The sequence below is a fragment of the Nicotiana tomentosiformis genome, chromosome 5, assembly GCF_000390325.3.
Source record: "Nicotiana tomentosiformis chromosome 5, ASM39032v3, whole genome shotgun sequence".
Taxonomy (NCBI): Eukaryota; Viridiplantae; Streptophyta; class Magnoliopsida; order Solanales; family Solanaceae; genus Nicotiana; species Nicotiana tomentosiformis.
Genome location: NC_090816.1, coordinates 125,393,272 through 125,404,883, shown reverse-complemented (window position 1 = coordinate 125,404,883; position 11,612 = coordinate 125,393,272). Strand labels below are relative to the sequence as shown.

Genomic DNA, 11,612 nt, shown 5'->3' with positions numbered 1-11,612 from the left:
TTTTACTTAATTAGCGATTTCTCTTATAGATAAATTCAGGGGCGGTTCTAAGGCTTTGGGCAGTGAGGCCGTTGCCTTAGGCCCCTAAAATTTTCGTCCCCAAATTTATTTTAATTCTTATTTTTATATAAATAATTAGTATAAAGAAAAGTGTTACAATATTTTTTTTTGTTATTCGATTGAAGTTATTTTATACCAATAAATTTATAAATTATGGTAATTTTATATTTGCTTCACTCTTTAATTTTAATTTTATCCTTTTATATAGGAATTAAGTTATATATATCAACAACATAATGAATTTTTTTTACAATGTTCTCTGAAACTGCATGAACACAAATGCATTCATGCATCGATTTTCTTTTACTGTAATTCGACATATTATGTTAAGTTATTTATAATCTATTTTAGATATTCACCAATAAGTGTTAAGTACTTAATAGAATGAACTACAATTATCGTTTAAATTGATGAGAAGGAGTAAATATTTTTTATACCGTCAATGCTCAAAACTTAAGCTATTACGTTATGTACGTTTATTTCTTTTTCTTGTTTGTGATGATAGCTAAATCAAAATTTTCGCTTTGAGTTCTGGACCTCAACATCCGATAGTCCACCACTTTATTTTTTGTGCTCTTCTTCTTATTTTTTTTTCTTTTTCTAAATTCATTTTTTTTCTTAAATGATTAATTTGTTATTTAAACAGCAAATCTTGTTGTTAGTGTAAATATTTTATAAAATAAATTTAAGCGCCTTTCAATATGATTTCGCCTTAGGCCACGAGATCCGTCGAGCCCCATAAATTAAGAACTACTTTTGCGAGACAAATTGTGGACGCTAATATTTTGGATCTACAAAGTCCCATAATGACACTTCATTTTATAATGATGCATATTAAGTAACACTATAAATTTCCTTTATAACTGAAAAAAATAGAAGAAAACCTCCACCTGAGGGTTTGGTTAACTGTGTATATAAGTATCTAAAAACACCTCTTTTTGTCAAAATTGTGATGCTCTCTTCTTCCACTTTTCTTCCATTCCTTTCCCTTAGTTTTTCTTCCCTTAAACACACCCTCTCCTCACACTCTTGTATATGAATTCTTTTATAAATCTTTGTGGTTTTACAAATTGTTTTGTTTGGGGTCCAAGAGGGTTCAATTTTTTCCTTTTTTCAAATTAATATCATCCATCCAGAGACTTTCACCTCCTGTTTCGTCACTTATTTTCTGAAATCTCGGAACATTCATTTGTAACTCAATCTTAGGTCCTAAAATTCCTTTCTCTGTGTGTAATATAGTGCTCCTTTCTATCTTTTTTGGTTTTTAATTATTCTCTTTTTTTTTTTTACTTGATCAATTTTTATTCTTTCTCTTGATCAATTATGTAGATAAAGATCAATTGCTGAAATATGTTATGGTTATTTTCCTTCTCCTTGATTGGTCCAATTTTTTTTTTAAAATTTTTTCCATCCCTCTTTTCACAAGAGTCTCAAATCCATAAGTTAGATCTTCTGCCTTCTTTTTTTTTTTTTTTTTTAAAAAAAGGTCAAAAGTTTACACCGTTTGGCTTTAAGTTTCCATAAATTCTTATAGATCTAGGTTTAGATGGGAAAGAATTAGATATCTCTTTTATAACTGAAATATCCTTAGCCTGGACTTTTATATGCAATCCAAGAATTTGGCCATTTTTCTTTTATTTTATTGTTGTATTATGCATTTATTGACACATATGTTGTTACTTGCAGCTGCAGCATCTTCAAGATTCACATAGAAATCATGTGGAGCAGAAAATATTTTTCTAAAAATCTGCCCCCTAAGTTTTTTGAACATGAGAATCTTGATGATGCTGCATCGGCAAATGATGACTTCTTAGCTCTAATTCCAGAACGAGGACCTCGCGCCCCATAAAATGAATCTTGGTTGTGTTACTGTAGTAAAGTTTCGTTCTTTATTCCGTGGTTGATCTTTCAATTTCTTCCGGTATGCCGCTCCGCGAACAAGGAGCGAAAGGGAGGGCATTAGAAAATTATTGAAAGGTGCAAACTTGTATGCCTTCTACCAGGCCATTCCGAGACTATAGAGAAGTGAAAAAGGTATAGAAGGATGTTTGTTTGCCTTTATTTAGTAGTTCTTTTTTTTTTTTTTTGGTAACCTTAGTGTCGCTTAACTTGCGTGCAATTCGACTAACACAAATATCGTTAGTTTTCTATCTTTTCGTGCACTCATATGTGGTTAGGAAGTGCATTAATATCCTTAGACTTTGCACTTCTTTGCTAATGATAATCTCCAATATATGATTTTTCATGAGTTCATTTCTGCATCTTTATCAACACATCCTATAGTTACTCCCTCTGCACCCTACCCCACAAATTAAAATTAATTAAGGGAAAAAAGAACGTATCTGAGGGTGTTGTATCTCTTGGTGGTGAGTTCTAGGGTTATCGAGTTAATAATATTTCTGAGGGTATATCGGAAACAGTTTCCCTGTCTCGTACAAGTTTGCATACATGGTCACCCCTCCCTATAACCCATTTGTGAGAACATACTGACTATGTTGTTGTTGTTGTTGTTGTTGTTGTTGTTGTTGTTGTTGTTGAGTATTGAAGTAAAAAAGAGATGAGCTTAGGCATTGGATAATTATCTTGCAAACACATTTACTAATTTTTGTAAGTCTTTTTTAGCATGATTGATTGAGAGTACACTAGTTTTATTTTCCTTTTTTCTAATAGATTCTAGTTGAATGACTTAATGTACGTTTTCATGTACCTAGATCTTTTGAGATTAAGGTATAATAAATTGATAGAATCCTTCATTTGTAATTGGGTTTATATTTTTTGGATTAATTTCTCAATGATATGTAATCTAATGGGGAAAATTTGGTGTATATAAGTTGAAGGTTTATTGCCAATCTTGATTCGGCAATATTTTGTTTTCATTAGCTCCGAGATTTACTATGTTGAATCTTTAAAACTGTAATAGCAATTTATATGTTAATTAAAATAAAATAAAAATCTCCCTTAGTATGAATACTCCTGCATGCGTCCCTAGATATTTTCTGATAGGTTACAAATGTAATTAGCAAATCATAGATGTTGACTGCGTTGATTACTAGACACTTGTATTACTGGCAGTTGTAGACTGTGGCGAATTCAGATAATTCAATAAGGGTTGATTACTAGCAGTTGTAGACAGTGGCGAATTCAGATAATTCAATAAGGGTTGATTACTAGCCGTTGTAGACAGTGGCGAATTCAGATAATTCAATAAAGGTTCGCCCTTGGTTGCAGTGGTGAAAGGATGAGACGTTCCCGTCCTTCTTTTCTAGAAGTTTCAACCTTATTGACTATATCAACAATTGAGACTATAAACAGACTCATGGCTAGGGCAGAGCTGTATACTCAATTCTCTCGCAACCTCTACCGAAGCCAATCCCAACCCGTTTACAAAATAGGACTAGTGTTCTGTCTTGGTTGATCATTCCGCGTCTTTGTAGGGTGATGACACCAGTAGCTAGCTGTGGACTAATACGATCATTTCTTGGACTATTGAATTGGCATTTTTTCATGAAGATTTGGAAGAAGAGATATACATGCAAATTCTTCAAGTTCTGCCAAACAGGGAGTGAGTAGAGTTTGTAGACTACGGAAGACCTTTTACAATCTGAAACAAGAAATTGGTATTAAAAATTTATCAATTTGCTTGTTAGCATTGGATTTCAACAATTCATCAACTTGCACAGAGTGATGGAATCAGAAATTCAGATAAAGGGATTCAAAAAAAGTCTAAACTTTCGCTTGGCCATAAAATTTGGGAGTTTTTTTTTTTTTCAAATATTTGATTGTTTATATTTAAACCATTTTTTGGTAGATTTTGAAAACAAAATCTTCAAATCTAAAAAACAGCTCTAGAGTTGTTTTTGAAGTTTTTTACTTATAAAATTTTAAATTCTTTTCAAGTAAAATATAAGTTCAAACACAATTTTAACTTTCAAAATTTTATTTTCATCTCATTTTCAAAACCTCATTTTTTCAAGTTTCAATTAAATCTATATCCAAACGCTAGCTAAAAATGTCATATTATTTGAGATTTGAACTTGTATTTCTCTTATATTGAGGAGATTCAAAACATTATATTTGTAAAAAAAATATTTTTGTCCTATTTATGTAGTACAATAACTTTCCAGCCTGAATCTAGGTAGCATCGGTCGCAGATTTTATTGGATTATAATTTTAGTTCAAGTTAATAGTACCATTAACAAGCAGTGTTTTAAAAGGCGCGGGCGTAAGACGAGACATTTTACATATGCCTCAGCGGGGCGTAAGCCCCGAGGCATGGGGCTTTAGATATTTAATTTTTAATATTTTATAAAATAATATAATGACAGTAAATATTTATAAACGGGTAAAATTGCATAAAAATTAAAGAAAAACTATATATATGTGTGCTTCATCCCCACAAAAAACTAATCAAAACAATCTATTATACGCTACTTACAAACACAAGTAATTTGAGTCTAAAAGAATAAAATTTTCTATATGGAGGAACAAAAAGGATGATTAACCTGCAATTTGAACTTTGAATTTGATGCTATGAAGAAGAATGTAGTTCTCTTTGTATTTGTAAAAAAAATTAAATATTCGTTGCTTTTTGGAAATATTAGCAGACTAGCGGACATATAAAAAATTGGGAAAATCATGATTTAGGGTTTAAATCAATAAAAAGGGTCTTGACTTTTAAATTTAATACTTTTGAGTTCCTTTTTAAATATTTTGAGTAATTACCAAACTGACTTTTGAGAATTTGGGTATTGTATGAAGGACTAATTCAACAAATTTTATTTTAATTTGAAAAAGTCTCTAGGCTTACTCCTCACTAAAAAAAACGTGCCTCGAATACCCGGGCATACGCCCCGAACGCCCGGGCGTATGCCCCAAATTGCTGGGCGTACGCCTCTTGAGACTTTCGCCCCACACCATCGCTCCGGAGCGATTTTGGTACGCCTCGCCCCGAAGCTCGCCCCGAAAACGCCTTTTAAATCAGTGTTAACAAGTAAGACGCCAAAGACATGAATTACACCTTATAAGCTTGGGATGTACATAATACTTTGCAGGATTTTAGTATTTAAGCTTGCCATAATTTCTTAGGCAATACTCATACTAGAAGAATAGTCACCGCTTCGTCATGATCGTTCCCCATTTTTTGGCGTTTTAGAGCCATATAACTTGAATTTCACCCGATTCTCAAATTTTCATGTGCTATAGCCCATGCCTTCTGCATAAGCTCGGGCTAGGACTCGGACCGCCTAAAATTTTGTCGGACCATAAAAAATGACTTAAGAAACAATAGTGATCGCCTCGCCATGACCGTTACTTATTTTTTGGCGTTTTAGGGCCATAAAATTTGAATTTCACCCGATTCTCAAAATTTCATGTACTATTGCCCATGCCTTCTGCATGGGCTCGGGCCACCGTACCCGGTAGGACCATAAAAAACGACCTAAGAAATAATAGTCATCGCCACGCCATGACCATTACTCGTTTTTTGGCGTTTTAGGGCCATAAAACTTGAATTCCGCCCGATTCCCATATTTTCATGTGCTATAGCTCACGCCTTCTGCATGGGTCCGCGCCACCAGACCCAGACCGCCTAAAATTTTTTCCGAACCATAAAAAACGATCTAAGAAGCAATAGTCACCGCCTCGCCATTAACATTTCTCGTATTTTGGTGTTTTAGGGCTATAAAATTAGAATTGCACCCGATTTTCAGATTTTCGTGCGCTATAGCCAACGCCTTCTGCATGGGACCAGGCCCCCAGACTCGAACCACCTAAAATTTTGTCGGACCGTAAAAAACTACCTAAGTACTCATACACTTATAAAATCTCAACATATTTGTGATTCCCATATGTTCAATGTCTGAAATACTGAAATCAAAGTTATTGTTTAATGAAAAAATACCATAGACCATCAGTTTATTTCCAAAATTTTCGACATTGACTATTTCATTGAGGGATCCAAAAGACTCAAGATCCTAAATACGAAGGATTCTTTCAGTATAACATACTAAAGAAAAAAGATTTAGTTGAACGACTATATTAATTAATTTCTACTTCCTGATTTAAATAATGATAAGTTTAGAAGTCTCTATCTAGAGACAAAAGCGGATCCACGATTCGAAGTCTATGAGTTTCTACTGTAATTTTAAATTAATATATAATAATAATTGGGTTCACAGTTAGATATTTATAAATATTTAGTGGATTTCTTAATATAAATATAGGGTCTACGCAAAAATTACGGATTCTCAAAAACCTATATGCATTGCTCTAGATCAGCCACTGCCTAGAGAGATAAAAGAATGAAATACCATTTCTTTTTCCTATTCGTTTTTTCTTGTTTTCTTCTGCAGTTCTGTTGGGAGAGGGGGTCACGGGTCGGGCGGTCAAGATGCAGAAATGAACTCATAAAAATCAAATCAACTAATTATTGTTAATTCTATATATCAATTTTCTTCCCTCTATACTCGTGAAAGGAAAAACAATTAAGGAATTAAATAAAGCAGCACCAGATGTATCAGAGAATGCTATACTTGTCCTCCATCATTCGTATAATAATTTTCAGAGGGATTTAGGCTAACCCATAGTCTTAGGAGTCGTTTGGAAGGGAACAAGTAATCCCGGAATTATAATGATGGAATTATAATACGAAAATTAAATAATAACAGAATTATTCAGTGAATATATATTTATTAGAAGATGTTTGGATCATTGGACTAAAAATGAGATATATGAGGTATAATATAAAGGCAAAATACATCGCTATCCCCTTAAAATTGTCCACACTTTACACTTAAACACTCCATCTTAAGTGTGTTCCATTTGAACACTTTAACCAGGCTTTTAATGTGTCATTTAGACATAAAATGCTGACATGGCAAGGTGAGTGTTTCTCATTTTTCAAGCGCGTAAAAATGGTCCGAAAGACAAACCTTTCATACTTCTTGCCGGAAAATAATAGCTTTTGCCGGAAAAAAATTTCGGTGAATATTTCTTTTAAATTTTTAGATCTTTCATACCATGACTATCATCTCCTCTTCCATATGTAAGCATACCACCACTGCCACCTTTAAATTCGGCTACCACCATGCTCATTTTTAAGATCCCATCAAAAACACCTTCAAATATGAAAGTTTTGTGGGGAGTCCAAATGGGTCGCAGTTTGTGGGTACCAATTATTCCGGTGAGGCAATATCGGGTGGCGAACGAGATTAGCAAACCCACACCCATAAGATTGTTCCTATTGCAACAAAAAAATTTGAATGCTACAAGGTTTTGTTAGATGATTTGATGCCGACAGGTGGTTACCCCTCTCTGCCATGCTATCTCCATTACAACAGCTGATTTGCCGACGACATGTCGTTATCCCTTTCTGCTTCTGCTATGACAACAATTGATTTGCACTAATAAATCGTTGATTTCCGTCACTAGAAAAGTATTCTCTAGTCAATTTGGTTCTGAAATCTATATTAACAATCAAAACTCTTAGTAGTTTTAGCCGAGAAAGGAAGAATGATGAAGAAGAAGAAGAAGAAGAAAAACAAAAGGACCAAATTTCTGGAGAAGAAGACAAAGATGGAAAAGAAATAACTAAAAATTGATTTTCCTGCGAGGATGGGTCATTGGGGAAGATGACGATGGGGTGGGGTGGGGTTTTGGTTTGTGTATTTATTTAATTTTTCAATTTTTAAAAGTTAAATCTACGTGTCCTCGTTTTATTTGTCACATTGGTGTGTGAATTACGTCTACCTTTTGTATTTTGCTGCCTACGAATTTTGTGTCTAAATGACAGTAAAAACATGGTTAAAGTGTTCAAATGGAACAGACTTAAGACAGAGTGTTTAAGTGAAAAACGTGGACAACTTTAAGGGGTTGTCAAGTTATTTTGCCTAATATAAACATGCGTTTGATGTATACTAGAAAAGTTATAATAAATTTTTATTTTCAATTTTAACCTTGATTGTGTAAAAGACTTTGGGGGAAGAGCCGTGGAGAAGAGTATCTTTGTTATTTTAGTATTTATCCTAGGATTAATTATGCCACCCTCAATATTGAATAGAAAAATACCTAATTTTGTGGGATTAATCAATCATGGAATTACTAATCTCGGATTCAATAATTTTAATCAAACGCGAGATAAAATAATCATGCATCAAAATTCGAGGATTATTATCCCTTATTGCATATCAAACGACCCCCTAAGGTTTAGGATTTGAACATTCAGATTTCCCCCCTCAAAATTTGTGTAGAATGTCAAGCTATATTGATATCTAAAGTTAAGACCTCTAATACCCTTCCATCTAAAACTAGATTAGTTAAATTAATGGAAACCTAAAAGGTGTTACCTTTTGATATTTTTATAATCAGATAGAAACTCTGACTTATGGTTTAAGACTTACTCAGAAACAAGAAGGATGAAAAAACGAGCATAAAAAATTAAGTTACTCCTAAAAGGAACATGAACTAGTAACATATGATATTTTTTTTGGAGGCGGGGGGAGCGAAATTTAAGAAAAGAAAAGTAGAAGAAAAGGAAGAGAATTTGAGAGAATCACAAGTTGAAGAAAAGAGGTTGTCAAATAGGATAGTTATATACACAGCTTCGCCTTTTCTTTGTTTCCTTCCTATTTTCAGAATGTTCCCAAGAACTTTACAACCCATGAGAAATACTATACCATTTTTGTGCAAAAGAACGTCTTTCTATCTCGTCTTTTTTCTCATTTCTTCTTTAATATCTCTTTTTTCAAGATGCAATCCCTAAATCTTTAAGGCATAACCAAATCTCGCCACATCGGGAAAGATTTGAAGGAAATCACCAAGAGGGAGACTAGTCATAGAAAAATTGACCAAATCACATGAAGATTTGGTGAGTCCTTGCAAAGTTCAAGGATCGAATTCAAACTTCCGCTCGAATCCTATTTCATCTCTAAAAATACCTTCATTTGGATACCTTAAGAAACACAACTCCATCTCAAGCTTCCCCTCTCTCAGAAATTGGACATTGAAAGTGGTAGCCCTAACCCTTATTTTACCTTCGGTACTTCTGAGATCAATCTTTTTTCTTTGCCTCAATTTACTCCTAGCCCAAAATTAAACCTCACCATCGGTCAAGGACCTGGTATAAGAGAAAAGAATAATGGAAGGAAAAGTAGAAGAAAAGGAAGAGAATTTTAGAAAATCACAAGTTGGAAAAAACAGGCTACCAAATAGGATAGTTATATACACAACTATACCCTTTCTTTGTCTCCTTCCTATTTTCAGAATGTTCCCAAGAATATTATATGCTTCAACCAGAGAAATATTACACCATTTTTGGTAAAAAAATCCCTGTACCACGTCTTTTGTCTCATTTCTTCTTTAATCTATCTTTTTGGAACCTGCAATCTCTAAATCTTCAAGGCGGAACCAAAATCTCGCCATTTCGGGCAATATCTAAAGCAAATCACGCTTAGAGTTAGACTAGTCATGGAAAAACTGACCAAATTACATGAAGATCTGGTGAGTCCTTGCAAAGTTCAACGATTGAATTCAAACTCCCACTCAAACCCTAGTTCATCTTTAGAAATACTTTTATTTTGATACCTTCAAAAACACAATTGCATCTCAAGCTTCCTCTCTCACTGAAGTTGATGGACATTGAAAGTGGTAGCCCTAGCCCTAATTTTACCTTCGGTACTCCTAAGACCACTCTTTTTGCTTTGCCTTAATTTACTCTTAGCTCGAAAATTATTTTCACCATTTGTCAAGGACCTAGTATAGTAACTCTCTCTCCTTTATCTTTTTATTTTCCTCCCATTTTGAATGTTATTTAATTCATTTGATTTCTTTTCTCAAGCTGATCCTTCAGTCCGTGGAGGATAAGCTTATAGGCTGCTAAATTTGGAGACTAGGAAGGTAGAGCTCTTAGAAAAATTTATAGTCTTAGAAAAAATGCGAGGAACTTTTAGTTTCGGTTTATAATAGTTTGAGCGCGTTTCTTGCAGTTGGGAATTTTTCTTTTTTCCAACTATAAACTCTAACATGCGTGTTAGCATTGAAAATCTTTGGGATATGCATGCTTTATTTTCTAATCAACTTGTTTCGTTCCGTGATATCAGCAAGGACAAGATTGTTGTGCTATATAAGATGAATGATCCTCTTTGTAAAACCCACGAATCTTTGGTGCATGAAGCTCGGATATAAAAAGATGTTGAATTAGCAAAAGCAAGTGCTAAGGTTAGAGGTGGGATTGTGATTAAGGGTGAGGTTGGAGTTAGGGTTGTTGAGGTCGAGGGTGTGTTGATAAGCACAATGCATTTTTTGCTAGAACTAATACTATCGTGGACTCGGATCATTTCACCAGATGTGTTGATGAGGTCGCTTCACTTTATTACATTACTTCTTACCGCGGTTGTTGTACCTATATCTTAAATATGATAATCTTACAAATAATCGTTACAGAAAACAAAGCTGAAGTGAAAGTCATTATCGCTAAGTGGAAGTGCTAATTGAGATTCATTTTTCTCCACTCGCCCTAGATTTCTTTACCACAGCCGCCAATGATGGAATTCTGTGTAAAAGAGTAATAACCCTAATGGGTTGAGAGATGGCCAATTTTTAGAGGTTCTCATTTAATCTGGTACGCCCATCAAATAAATGATCGTACGGACGAGATTTGTTATTAGTTATATATTAATTAAGGGCCTTAAGTTTATTGGGCCACATACATAATTAGGAAAAATCCAACATTTATTCTTTATATTAATGAACGAGAGGTGGAGCTCATTCCTGAAAGGGCTTTTGGAGTTAGTCTTTTTAGAGTTTGGTCGGGATTAGTTATCCTCCGTGTGTTCATCGCACGACTCTTGTTCTGTTGTTTTTTGTGAATATATTTTTAATGCTTTGTCTAGGATAACTTGTTCCCAATCAAACTTTTAATATTTTGTTTAGAATAACTTGTTCCCAATCAAACTTTTAATACTTTGTATTTTATATATTTTATTTTAGTGGGCCAGTTAACAATGATTTTATCAACTTAAAAGTATTTAAAATAAAATCTCTAAATCTGTCGTTATCATTTGTATTGGAAAAAAATTATTCTAAAATTAAAATTGTACAAAAAAGGACAATCCTAAAATCATCAAGAGAACACTCTACGGACGTCAACCTTACTTTAAATGCCATTTATATGGCTTCATACGCTTCTTTTAATTTATACTGTTATTGGCTTAAAATATTTCTTACTTGAAAACTTTTGATTCAATTAAACATGATTTCATTATCCAATTAGTTTACCGTATACACAATAACATAACATTGTCATCTCCTAGATAATTATATTCTGGCAGCACCTGAGGAAGAAATGGAAGGATCTTTTACTAGGTAGATTTATAAGTCTCAAAACGTGATATTAGGATATGCGAAGACCATCAATTCAAGTTTCAGGCTCTGATACCACATACAAATTTAAATATTTTAATGCATACCATGATCTTGAACATGATAATTTTTACACATAATCGTTACAGAAAACATACCTGAAGTGGAAGCGATTATCGTGAAGCGGAAGCGTTAAT

General features: G+C 33.6%; 1 long non-coding RNA gene across 1 annotated transcript; it reads left to right on the top strand.

The window, feature by feature from the left end:
* Nucleotides 1-931: 931 nt before the first annotated feature.
* Nucleotides 932-3,449, top strand: LOC117276429 (uncharacterized). Its single transcript, XR_011408014.1, has 2 exons — nt 932-2,094; nt 3,133-3,449. It is a non-coding gene; the product is annotated as an uncharacterized lncRNA (long non-coding RNA).
* The last annotated feature ends 8,163 nt before the right edge of the window (nt 3,450-11,612 follow it).